This window comes from Myxine glutinosa, chromosome 9 (genome assembly GCF_964187855.1).
Source record: "Myxine glutinosa chromosome 9, kmMyxGlut1.1, whole genome shotgun sequence".
Lineage (NCBI taxonomy): Eukaryota > Metazoa > Chordata > Myxini > Myxiniformes > Myxinidae > Myxine > Myxine glutinosa.
The window spans coordinates 106,509,426-106,523,572 of NC_136269.1; the positions used below are offsets into that span (position 1 = coordinate 106,509,426).

General features: G+C 40.7%; 1 protein-coding gene across 1 annotated transcript in view; it reads left to right on the top strand.

Annotated features, from left to right (window-relative positions):
* The window catches only part of LOC144893653 (uncharacterized), a 1,023,192-nt gene that overhangs the window by 273,435 nt on the left and 735,610 nt on the right, over positions 1-14,147 (top strand). The window lies entirely within an intron of this gene.

Below are 14,147 nucleotides of genomic sequence, written 5' to 3' on the forward strand. Positions count from 1 at the left end.
GGATCAGGACGTAACAGAACTAAAGGTACAGTAGAAAGAGAGAGGGGGGACACGAACAGCAAGGATGAAGGACAAAATAGAGGGAGACGGACAAATTACGGATGTGGGGAAGAACGAAGGCTAGGGGTGGACACACGCGATGGACAAGATGGATACAGAAGCAAATTCTCAGGAAGAAAAAACTGGAAACTTGAGAAGAGTTTTTTTTTTTTTTTTTTTTTTTTTTTTGGAATACAAGATCGAGGCTCGTGAAAGAGCGAACATTAATCACACAGAAAGACAAACCGACACATAAAACATATAACATCGGGAGCGGTAGACAAGATGGGGAGAGAGGGGGAAGGACACAAACACAACATTTGAGAGCAGGGACCGAGAGACATGGAGACATCGAGAGATCTGAGAGAGGGCGAGGGCTTTGGGGGGGGGGGGGCATGGGAAGGGGGCGGTGGGAGAGGTATAAAACATATGGACACTGCCAGGACTTCCAGGAAAGAAGTTGGAATTTCAAACAAGGTGGATCTGGGGTGAATTAGCAGGGGTAGAAAAGATCAAGGTTTTGGATGGGGGAAGATAAGAGATGGTGGTGAACAGCTGTTTTAAAGACCTGGAGGGAGGAGTGGGATTGAAGGGAGTGAGGGAGTTTGTTCCAGAGGCGGGAGAAAAGAGGAATAAAAGAGTGAAGGTGAGCAGAGAGCCGAGATTTCGGCAGTTTAACCATCAGAGGGTTGCTGCCAGATCTTGTGCGACCTGTAGGAATATTTGGGGGACAGAGCACAGAGAGAGCTGGGGGTGCAAGGCCGGAGAGGAGTCGGTAGAAGACAGAAAGACCACCTACCTGCCTGCGGTGAGTGAGTGAAAGGCCCTCAGAGATAGCTTCATCGCGGGAGATTCCAATAATTCTGAAAGCTTTGGTTTCAACAGCGTGAAGCCGAGCTAGGTGTGAGGCAGGAGCACCGGCCCATAGGGGAGAACAGTATTCCATTGAGCTGCGGATGAAAGCCTTGTATGTGGTGAGCAGCTCAGGTGTGCCGAGGAAGGACTTCGCACGACGGAGGATGCCCAGTCGGCGACTGGCTTTGGAGGCCAGCTTGGAAATGTGGTTTTCCCAAGAAAGATCATGGCAGATAGTGAGACCCAAAAGCTTGAGCGACAGAACTTCTTGGAGAGGATTGTTGAGAAAGTAGATGGGAGGGTTGTCCAGTCGATCTTTTCGGAGAGACATAGTAAGAGTGTGAGATTTGTCAGGATTGAAAGACATGTTCCACTTGTTTGACCAGTCTGTGATTTTGTCCAAGTCTTCAGAGAGTGAGGAGGCTGCAGACTGCCGATCTGAGGGAAGAGGAATGGAGCGGCAGAGAGTGGAGTCATCAGCAAAGAGATAGAGAGGATTTTCAAGAGAGTCAGAGAGATCATTGATAAAGACCAGAAAAAGCACGGGGCCCAGAACACTGCCTTGGGGAACTCCAGCCTGAACAGGAAGAGGAGATGAGAGAAACCCATTCAGGGCCACACGTTGACGACGACTAGAGAGGAAGTCCGCCAGCCATGCGTGGAGATTTCCATGGATACCAAAGGAGGAGAGTTTGGTGAGCAGAGCGGGGTGCCAGACCGTGTCGAAGGCACGTGATATGTCGAGGGAGACAGCTCTAATTTCCTGTTTGGCATTGAGGACCTCCATCCATTGTTGAGACAGCAGAAGCAGCATGTCCAGAGTAGAGTGACCTGGTCTGAAACCAAATTGATGATCAGAGATCAAGCCATTGGAGAAGAGGAAAGATTTCATATCTGAAGCAATGATGGATTCCATGACTTTGCTGATAATTGGGAGAAGGCTGATTGGTCTGTAGTTGCTAGGATCTGTTTTTGCACCTTTTTTGTGCAAAGCGGTGATGTTGGCTGATTTCCAAGCAGATGGCAGTTGACCTTGAGCAAAAGAGAGGGTGAAGAGAACAGAGAGAGGGTGAGATAGAGCGGCAGAGCAGGATTTTAGGACCCGTGGGCTGATGCCGTCGGGTCCAGTTGCAGAATCAGAGTCGAGGGCTGACAGAAACTTTTCCACTTTGTCAGGAGGAAAGGACACAGAGTCCAGGAGCAGCAGGGTACGACTGGGTATGGTGGGTACAGAGAGGGATGGGTTTGGGACCCAAGATTTAGAGGCAAACACAGAGTTGAGGCATTCAGCTTTTTCACGTGCGGAGTTAATGTTGGTAGAAAAGATCATGGTTTTGGATGGGGTTAATCTGAAATGTTGGTAAACAGATGTCTTGAAGACTTGGGGAGAAGAGTGAGATTGAAGAAATTGTGGAGTTTGGTTCCACAGACAGGAAGAAAATCTGAATTAATGAGTTTAGGTGAGCAGTGATTCTGCCTTTTGGGAGTGTCACCAGAGGGGGTTTGCCAATATATATATATATATATATATATATATATATATATATATATATATATATATATATATATATGTATGTGTATATATATATATATATATATATATATATATATATATATATATATATATTTAACTAAGGAAGCACACTAACCCTATGACATGATGCTGACGTCATGTGCACAAATTATCCCAACACATCACCTCCAAACTAGAAGGCATCCGCATGGTACTCAAGTCTTTGCAGACTGAGATTAAAGCTCTATGGTCACTGTAGAAGAAATGGTGTCGGAGACTCAAGACTCCAATATGACCGAAACAGCTTTATTAAGTAAGGATTTATTATCATTTGGTAAGTCACTTGTTTCAATTCAATAAAGACTACAATAGCTAAACGGATTGTTAATTCAAGTCGTTGGTTCTTCTTCTTCGGCCGGTCCTCTCTCAGCGCTGTTCACAGGGTTCCGTTCCGTTCCGTAGGTCAGAGCTTCTGGTCACAAGTCTCTAGTCTCATCGTTTGCTCTGGTTTTTATGGGCCTTGCTGCGCTAATCCTTTCTCCGCTAATGCCCCGAGGTCATGCATGCACCGAGTCCTGGCATCAGCTCGCTCCCCTCCTGCTGCGAGTTCCGTTTACCAAACGATAGGGGGGTGCTCCAGCCTGGGGCTGTGACCAGGTGGACAAGAGATTACCATGTTCGTGCACATTCTTGGCATCCATTTACGAAATCGTTACCAGTCTTTAATCAATGAGTTACCAGTGCCAATCAATAAGTTACACTGAGTTACACTTCCACAATTCCCTCATCTTTTTGTTTTTGTTTATATTAACCATTAATCTAAACATCAATATAAGTAAACAGTCAATCACTACAAGTAAACATCATTACAAGTATAAGTAAATAATCATAACTGCAAGTAAACATCATTCCAAGTATAAGTAAATAATCAATCACTGCAAGTAAACATCATTACAAGTATAAGTAAATAATCATAACTGCAAGTAAACATCATTACAAGTATAAGTAAATAATCATAACTTTGGTAATCAAATTCCCTTAGGCATACACCGTCATCCTGCAAGAATCACAAAACATTTCGTTGGTCATTGACTCCTTCCATATTGTTCAATCTATTGCATTTGCATCACAAATATATTTTCAAAACAACACTTCACCATCACCAAGATACAACAATTTCACTTCATTTTCAAGTTTTGTAAAGCATCTGCACCATCTGGCAAAAAACGTTTGCCTCCACACAAATGTTGACTTTGTTTGAAAGGAAGGGCTGATCACTTGTGTTTGAATCCAGGTATGAAACATTTTCTCCTAATGTCTTCATAGCTCCTGCACTACTTCGTGTAGGATTTCGCTGTTGTGGTAACATTGCGGAGTCATAGACTGACCCTGCTCTCCTTGTAGCATTCTTGCCACTTTTTGCTGTAAACCATTGTAATTCCTGAACAAGGCCTTCACCCAGTTGTAGTCGACTTGCCTCCTCCCTCATTGTGAGTGGGCAGCAAGTATTGGTGTGACGTTGATTGGCCAGCAAGATGTGGAACAGGGATGCCGGATGCATCCACAATGATGTTGGGACCATGGTGTTCAGGTCATCCATGGTCCATACCAGGAGTGGCCCGCAGAATCGCGCACAGCTGTTGTGAAAAGGCACAGCCATTGGTTTGCAGCTCCATGCTGGCTCCCCAGAAGTTGGTGAAGTAATAACATATGTCCCCGCATTTCACAGAGGTTGCAGGTAAAACGTCGTTGTCCTGCAACTTCTGATGTGATGAATGTTCGAAGCCTTCGAACAAGAGTAAGTGATCGCCTTTCTTTCATATGTTGCAGTGTGATCCAGGCAAATGGTCACATAAATTTCCTTGGTGAAGGTAAGCATTCATCTCCAAGTTACACGGGAGAATGTCTTCATCATTCTTTGAGAAAGAGGGTGTATGCCATGATTAACTTCATTTTTAGCCACAAATTTTCTTTCTCGAACTTCTTCCCAATTCCGTTAGCACTCCCTTCAAAATGTGATCTCGTCTTATCCTTATGCTCAGTCACATCTGAATCTGCTTTCCGCACACACTGAATCAGATAGGGTACATCTTACCATGAAATCAGCATAATCATGTATATCTTCCGACAGTTTCACATTCAACAATTTGTTGTTTTTCCTTAACACATTCAAAAAGTTATATTCATTTATATGCGTCACACAAATAATATTCAATCAGGTATGTATTTCACTACTAAACTAAGAATAGCATCCACAATTGCTTTCAGGTTAATATAGTTCAAAAATTAACTCATGCAGGTATTTTAGCACTACTCTAAGAAAATAAATTGTATATGATTACAATCACAAACGGGAATATCTAATTCCCAACAACAATTTTCCCAAACCAACAAATTAAGCATAGTGTATTATTACCATAATTCCTCTCCACTTTTTTTTTTTTTTTTTTTTTTTTCCTAACAGTGTGTCACTCGTGGTGATATGAGTTCACTGATATTGTAATTGACACAACTCATAACATTGTCGTTATGCCATTATCTTAATTCTACTGTATTCATTTGCAACATCACTTGATTTAATCTTTTAATCTCAATATTTATGTCGCCATAAAAGTCTTCCTTTTCTGGTTCCACATTTCTTTCCTCATTTGTCACTTCATGCGTTATCATCGTGTTGTTGGTTACCTTATTCAAACACACCGTCACTAAGGCTTTCAAGCAAGCCACCACTAAAACAATTGCCAATATAACTACTAAACCAACAAACAAATATTGGAGTATCTTAGCTACCACCCCTCCAAATGTGTTTCCCAACCATGCAAAGGCACCCCCTTTTATATAATCGTGGTATCTTGCTCCCTCTTGTCTGATTGTATTGGCTATGTTATAAATTTCTTCTGAATCATCAGGTATGTACGTACAACAATCTGTACCAATGACTGCACATGTACCTCCTTTTTCTGCTAACAGCATATCTAACGCTATACGATTTTGTAATGCCATCGTTCTTGTTGCTGCCAGTTCTCTCGTAAGTTTTTCCAATCCACTAGCTGTTTTATTTGCCAACTCCTCCATAGCCAATGCCATGTGCCTAAGTTCTCGCCCTGCCTTCCAGGTTCCATAAAATGGAAATATTACCATTCCAACCCATTCCCCCATGCTAATAGTTCTTTTCTGCCTAGAGTGCAGGATATGCGTTGGTGACTTTGTTACCAAGTGCATGTGTGGAAGCACAAACCCAAGAAAACATGATCCTGACCATGTCAGTGGGAGATACGCATACGCCTTGTGTCCACATATAAAATATGTATTATTATAGGTCCATGTCGTATCTGACATCCAAGTTCCTTCCCAATACAAATATATCATCTTTAAGCTAGTGTCCTTTACTGGGACAAGCAATCTCATATAGCCCAACTCGTAACTATAATGGTGGCAGGTGGAGTTTCCCATCAACTTATTATTCTCTGTGGTTCGATGTCGGATGAAACATAGGAGCCCTTTTATTTGTTGTTGAATAGTTACGTAAGGGGGCATAACTTCATTGTCATATTTAGGCCTATAACTGTATTCAAATTCCTCACATTGATATCCCCCTTTTTCCCAACTAGCATCCCCTAGCATCATCGACATTGGTAAATCAGGTCGTATTGTTGCTACCAACCTCTGTGGGAAGCGACTACATAATTCATCCCAACCAAAAGGAACTGCCTCCAATGGTACTCCGTTCTCACTAGAATGCGGCATTTGTGTGCATATCCAACAATTACTTTCATTTGCTATATCAGCCCTTGTGTGGGCTAAATGTAAAAAAGTATTAATCCCGTGTAATCCATCGGGTTCTAAAGGTGTGTCCCTTTCTTCCATTAAACTTCTTTTTTGCTTATGTCGTCCCGCATAATCATATATCTGTATGTCGGCCACCAATGTTGCGTTTTGTTCTCTTATTACCCCGAAACAATGTATGCAACACAGAGTCCCCACTACAAGAGAACTCATTCCTAGGATGAATATCACCATTTTCAAGGAGTATCCGAAGTAGAAGTCTCTGTTTTCCCCTGATTTGTCGGCTTGTCTTGATAAGGTCTTTCCCTTTGTCCCACCTGTAGCCATCTGTAAAACATGTGAGCTACCCCTTGTATATGTTCACACCTATAACATAATTATATGTCCATGACATTCAACATTATATACCAAACTTCCTAATCTTTGTAAGCTTCCTAACAGGTAAATAAAGAAAAATCCCTTAATATGTAACATAATGTAATCACCAATAAACTCCAATACATTCAGAACTCCGCTGCCCGTCTACTCACCCATTCCCGGACCCGTGACCACATCACCCCCGTCCTTTACAAGCTTCACTGGCTCCCCATCTCCCAGAGAATCCAGTACAAAATCCTCCTCTTGACCTACAAAGCCCTCCATAACCTGGCCCCATCCTACCTGGCTGACCTCCTCTCCAGACACACTCCCACCCGCAACCTCCGCTCTGCTGGTACCAACCTCCTGACCCCCCCCATCCGGACCAAATTTAGATCCTGGGGGGACAGGGCCTTCTCCATCGCTGCTCCCACCCTCTGGAACTCGCTACCTCACACCATCAGAGACTCCTCCTCACTCACCACATTCAAAACATCACTCAAGACCCACCTGTTCAACACTGCATTCAACATTTAACCCACAGCATCTAACCCCTGACTATCTCCTCTCCTTCTCCCTCCTTTGTGCTTTGAATATTTCCCTATTGATTCTTCTTTTTTTGCAATTGTCTTTATGTTTTGCTATGCGTTATGTTTTGCACTCTGTCAAAGCGTCTTTGGGCTTCCTGAAAAGCGCTATATAAAATAAATGCATTATTATTATTATTATTATAAATCAGATTATTTGTCTTACCCTGATCCCCCTATCTCCCGGGGTTGAACTCAATCCCCTGATCATGAGTGTAGTTGTGATACATTTTTACTCATGTTGTATTAATATCAGTAGGTAATTGTATGTCATGTAGGCAAATAAATGTCACTATCCCAAGTAGGAATATCACATGTTGAAAATGTAATGTTTATCAATGCAAGGGGTGTTAAAATGTAATTCAAATGACTGTAAATCACGACTATCATTTATCTGCCACTGAATGTTCTGCTGGGCTGCTAGGTGCAGCCTCATTTTCTGTGGGATCGTCCACCTTAGCCCCATGTGCTTGCTTGCAATGAGGGGCATGAATCCAACTTTCTATTTTGGGTCCATATTTTTCCTATTCTTATCAATATCCTATGGTTTGTCATTTCGTTCCAAGATACCGCAACCAAAGGTTTTAACCAAAGCTCTACCAAACTATCTCCAATTTGAACAAAAATGCCAGTGAAACAATGATTCGAAGAATTAACTTCAAGGGGTCAATAAATTTATTCTATAGCCAGATCTAATTTTCCCATCCAATAGTTTGCCTTGCCACATGTCATATTATAACACTTTAATAAACCTTCGAAAAATGTTTCCCATCTCAACAAATTTCCTTTTTTTCAAATAGCCATGTGTAACTTACGTATTTAACTACAATTTCCTCTCAATTTGTTTGGCCTAACTGGCCGCAAAAGTGGCTGCCAGCATGCAGTACCGTTTTTTATCTACCAAGGAAGTGTTCGTCCACACAAGACCTCTACCAAAATGTTGTTTGTAAAAACAAATCTGGGATTTCTGATTACATGGATGCACACTCTCAGGACATTTTCAGGCTGCTGTTAACAATCCACTACGATAAATTAATTCCTTTACCCACAATCAAATAATTAGTACAAATTGAGGATATTATCCCTATCACATTCTTTTATAGATTCATTATGTTGGATCTAATTTTTTCCCAATAATTTTCCACTGCTGTAAGGAAGAACAATAGCTCTCATAAGTCTTAGTAATATCATACTTAATTTGCCCAGCATCGAATAATTTATTTACTATCCTTTCTCATCTGTTAACCAGTGACTTTGTTTGAACTCCAGAACTGAAAACTCACAATAGTTCAAACCAGCAAAATTTTCTTTACTATTTTCCCATATCATCTATGCCTAAACCACATCCATACATACAGCACAATTTATATGCTGATAAAATTCAAGTTTATATATATAAAAATCCGTGAGCAGAGTACTCTGGGAAGTCAGTGTAAGACCTCTCCCAAATTTGGCTAATTTTGTACTCCCACATTTTTTAAATGAAGCTCATATCCATAAATAGCTTTGATTCTCATATAAATTCGATCACAATGGAATCCCAAGATTACTCCCAATTTTTACTATTAATGAATAGCTGCTCATAACTCAGCAAATCAAATCTTTATTCTCCATCTCCCTTGACAAAAGTGATAATTTTTTTTATAATCAAATTATATTTCTATTTTTTTATTTTATTTTACGAATTCTCTCGATATGCGATCCCATCCCCATGGAACTATCTATTTTCCAGACAAGGCACACTGTCGGTGTCAACAATCTTGTAAGATTGATACACAAAAACAAAAAAACACTGACACACAAAATACCCACACACGCATGCACTATGCGTATTTGTTTGCGTTGGAACCCTTATTTACAGATCCGGATGGGTGTCAACTTTATTTCAATTTCTCAAAATTTGTCCTTCAATTTTATAAGCGCTAATACACAAATGGACCAAAAAGTTTATTCTTAGAAAACCCCTATGACGTCACATTGACATTACCCTTTCAGTTCTCACAATAATTTATCCAAATTTGACTACCCACCCATTTGTATGTCAGTCGACCACTGACCTATCATTCGTGTGGAACAATAGTCCGAAATTCCCACCTGGTCATGATGTGACTCTTGTCACTTGGTTTGCCAAAAAAATTGCAAAGCAATTGTTCCAACCTTTGTAAATTTAAAATTTTGTGCCCAACATAAAAGATCCAATTTCGGCATTTGATCAATTAATTATCAATTTGCTTACAAGCAAAAGAAAAATGAATAATTCTTGCTCCGACAACTTTTCAGACCCAAGAATCATCGACAGTTATTCATGTTTGTCCAGTAATCGAATCTGTTGAGGCCAATCATCATTTGGGATTTGCAGCAATGAAGGCCTAATCATTGTCTGAGGTACCGGTAAGCACTGGTACCCTTGATCTTGGTTTGCCCCATGAACTTGTCTTCCTGTTGACATACGGACATCTTCTTCTCCAATGTCCCATCTTTCCACACTCGAAACACCGGTTTCTGTCGTTGCCTGGTCTGTGCACCTGTGCACTTGTATTGCTGGGCTGCATCTCTACATCCCTGAGTTGCCACTGCAATCTCTCGTTATCTCCTGAAACACGAAAAAATTCTCTGTACCGTCCTTTTTGGGGAGACAACTGGAAATCAGATGGGACAACTGTCACTTTCATTCCTAATTTCGAGGGCAGTTGTGCATTTGTCTCCTCCACTGTATCCTGTATCCTTTTTATTTTAAGTTCTAGATCCGTTATTCGTTCTTGCTGTTCCCGTTGTCTGGATTCACCATCCCAAAGATGGAATGCAAGCCAGTCTACCGTTAGATTCTGTCTCTTCCTGGCTTTCAATCTTTGTTCCAATCTTTCCAATCGACTTCGCTCAAATGTACCATCTCTTGGAAACTCCTCATCATGTCCCTTTGTCCACAAATACCAATTCTCGACCTGCCTTATAGCTTCGGCACCATAACGGTCGTACATATGATGTGTACAAGTACCTTTTTGTGGAATCTCTGGTTGTCCTTGTGTGTTCTTGCAGGCTCCATTTCCCATTCTGCCTTTTATCAAAGTAGCGTTGGATGTGTTGTAGTTTGTTCCTCTAAAGCTTCACTCGTACCTCCAGGAAGGATCCCTCCACCTGTTCAAACGGTGATTTCCAGAGAATCTCCCTCAGCTGTGGCTTTTGCACAATCCAATCTCACAGATCAGTATTTGCAGATGAGCCGGAGGGTCAGTATGAAATGGGTGAATCCTCAGGTGTCCGCTCTGTTGACGGGGAAATCACACAATGGTAACCGCACATATATATCTGTATATAAACTCACCACCTTGCTCAATTTTCCAAGGTTGTCTTCACATTGATAATATCTCACAAAGATATCAAAGCTTCTTTCTTGAGACCGTATTTTCATCAATCAAACAATCAATATATTCAATTCAATTTATTCAGTTCAATTTATTCAGTTAAATTTATTCAATTAAATTCAATCAATTAGATTCAATCAATCAACAATTCAATCAATTATTCAATTTCAGTTAATTCATCAATATTCATCAATAAATCAAATTAATCATTTTGGATGACTCCTTGCATAAGCCCTTTCCCCAATGATGTCAGGACAGGTCCATCCATTGACTGAGATCGAATCTCATCGGTCGTCACCTCTGGTTCGTACCTCATGTCAATTGATGAATCACCGTCCTGTCCTAGGGTCATATCTGACATATTTCCCCATTTTGCCTGGTCTCCACAAATTTTCTTTGCAACCACTAAAGGCAACTCATCCTTCATTCGTGAGACAGCCGAAATGGATGGCAGATATTAAAGTTCATTGGGAAAAATATCTCATCATTTTTTTTTAATAGTACCCAAATCTCTTGGCAATATAAATTTCGTAAAACTCCTGAAATAAGACTGTAAAATTCCTTCAATCATGCTAAATTTTGAAACTCCATCGCTTGTAACACCCACTTTATCCCATAGGGCTTGAAAGTTCTTTCCCAAGTTCATGCAATCATTCTGCATTTGAACCCTATGATATCATTCATAATAATCATCATGATTTTATAGTCATGGTCCTATCATAATCATCTGTTTAAAACGAACATTTCCTTTATCACCACAGCTATGTGGTATAATCAACACTAGAATAAAACTGTACATAGCAACAGGCTACCTCATGGCCACTTAGTATACCTATTGACAATAAGTCATAACAATATCGAATAATCATTGAACAATTCAAAAATCGCTTCCACTGCTCCAGCCGCAGCATTCGTCATTTTGGCTGCTCATCCGCATGACCAAAACGAAATAAAGGGAGCTCAACCATTACACAGCGCTTTTAATGGCGCATGCCATAGGACCTCAACGCAATTTCGACTCGGCCAGAAAACGAGCAAATTTTGCAGGATGTTAACTGGAATTAGTCGTGAAAATATATCCAAAATACACTAAAATACACACCCACAAAAAATAAACAACATTTATTCCGTTCAACAGAACAAACATTTCCTATATCATGACATGCATGTCCTCAAAATTATATGACCAAGAGAAAAAGTAAAACTAATTAAAAAACTGCGGGCAGTGATGATCCGGGGACCATACCGCTCCATCCTGATTGGACGAGTGCGTGCTAGAGTCGTTAGCAACGACAGTCCAGATCCGATTGTTCAAAATTTCAACTCAATCGATCGAAAAATGAACGCAGGGATGCATTTTAAAGGTGCAGTGGCACTAACTGAGTTGCCACGAATATGGCCACGAAATTGCCAATATGGCCATCACAAAATATTTTCCTTAATCAATTGGCTCATAGCATAACCAATCTGCAAGTATCTCATCCGAAGATGTATCTCTGAGGAATTTTAATTAAATAAGTCATTTATAAATCAACGAGTTAATTTATTAAATGATTAATCAATAAATCAAAATTTTTCTTGACAGCCACATCACTTGGTCAGTGTCATGTCCAAATATCAGCTTCCTTACTCAAAAGGTGCCTGAGTTAATGTAATGTAATTACTGTAATAAGATTACTGCAATTACTGTAATGATTACTGTAATTACTGTAATTACCGGAACTGTAGCGTTGACCTATCATTACGATCATTACGACCTACATTTTTAAATGTAATTACTGTAATGTAATACGAAATGTAATTAATTAAATAAGTACTTCCTTAATCGCTAATAATTAAATAACTCGTGAATTCTTATCCGATTTACTTAACATTTGAGTGTCCCTAAAACGTTGGAGCAAAACGTTGCAACAACGAAAGTGAAACGTTGTAGCGACGTTGTGGAAACGTTAGCAAAACCCAACATTTGAATGTTCCCAAAACGTTGGAGCAAAACGTTGCAACAACGAAAGTGAAACGTTGTAGCGACGTTGTGGAAACGTTAGCAAAACCCAACATTTGAATGTTCCCAAAACGTTGGAGCAAAACGTTGCAACAACGAAAGTGAAACGTTGTGGTGACGTTGTGGAAACGTCAGCAAAACCCAACATTTGAATGTTCCCAAAACGTTGGAGCAAAACGTTGCAACAACGAAAGTGAAACGTTGTGGCGACGTTGTGGAAACGTCAGCAAAACCCAACATTTGAATGTTCCCAAAACGTTGGAGCAAAACGTTGCAACAACGAAAGTGAAACGTTGTGGCGACGTTGTGGAAACGTCAGCAAAACCCAACATTTGAATGTTCCCAAAACGTTGGAGCAAAACGTTGCAACAACGAAAGTGAAACGTTGTAGCGACGTTGTGGAAACGTTAGCAAAACCCAACATTTGAATGTTCCCAAAACGTTGGAGCAAAACGTTGCAACAACGAAAGTGAAACGTTGTAGCGACGTTGTGGAAACGTTAGCAAAACCCAACATTTGAATGTTCCCAAAACGTTGGAGCAAAACGTTGCAACAACGAAAGTGAAACGTTGTGGCGACGTTGTGGAAACGTCAGCAAAACCCAACATTTGAATGTTCCCAAAACGTTGGAGCAAAACGTTGCAACAACGAAAGTGAAACGTTGTGGCGACGTTGTGGAAACGTCAGCAAAACCCAACATTTGAATGTTCCCAAAACGTTGGAGCAAAACGTTGCAACAACGAAAGTGAAACGTTGTAGCGACGTTGTGGAAACTTTAGCAAAACCCAACATTTGAATGTTCCCAAAACGTTCCAACAACAAATGATCACAAGTAATTATCACATTGCAATGACCTCTTAACATTCCTAAACCAATAAGCTAGTCTGGCGATGCCAAATACCCCACATCCCTGTCATCCCAGAAGTCACTGTTTGCCACAACCATTATTTGGAAGTCTTTTGCTGTCAAAACTCAATTTCTCTGCTGTCAAAGGCCCAAAACCCGGCCTCTGTGACTTCTCCGCCAATTGTCACTTTCTCTTGACAAAAACAAACATCTTCTATATTTATCCCATTAAAATCCCATTAAAATCCCATATCTTGTCACCCTTTGCATTGTTGAAAGCAATTAATTCCATAACTCAATATTACCTCAATATATATATATAAATATAACTCCATTTCCCGGCTCCCTGTCGCACGCCGAGCAAGTCGCGTGCTTTGAGCAAGTGCAAAAAAAATATCTGTATATAAAATTCCATTGCCCGCTGCCTTAATCGCACACCTTGAGCGGGCAGCTCAGGGGTACGTTTACAAGTGCTAAGCAAATGTGCATGTGCAAACAGGTGTACGCGCCCTAGTGTACGAATGTACGTGCCCTACAGACCTCGGAAAACAGATCGCCCCCATGGTGCACTTCATGGGTCGGTCCGTTCGCCGTGCTCCGTAGGGTTTTTTAATTATCGTCAGAACTGGCACATTTTACTTAGACAGCGCAAAAATACATATTTTACAAAAATTGTTACACTCCTCGGATAATCGTTGTCATGTCAGAACTGGCACATTTTACTTAGACAGCGCAAAAATACATATTTTACAAAAATTGTTACACTCCTCGGATAATCGTTACGTACGCCTCCTTGCCAA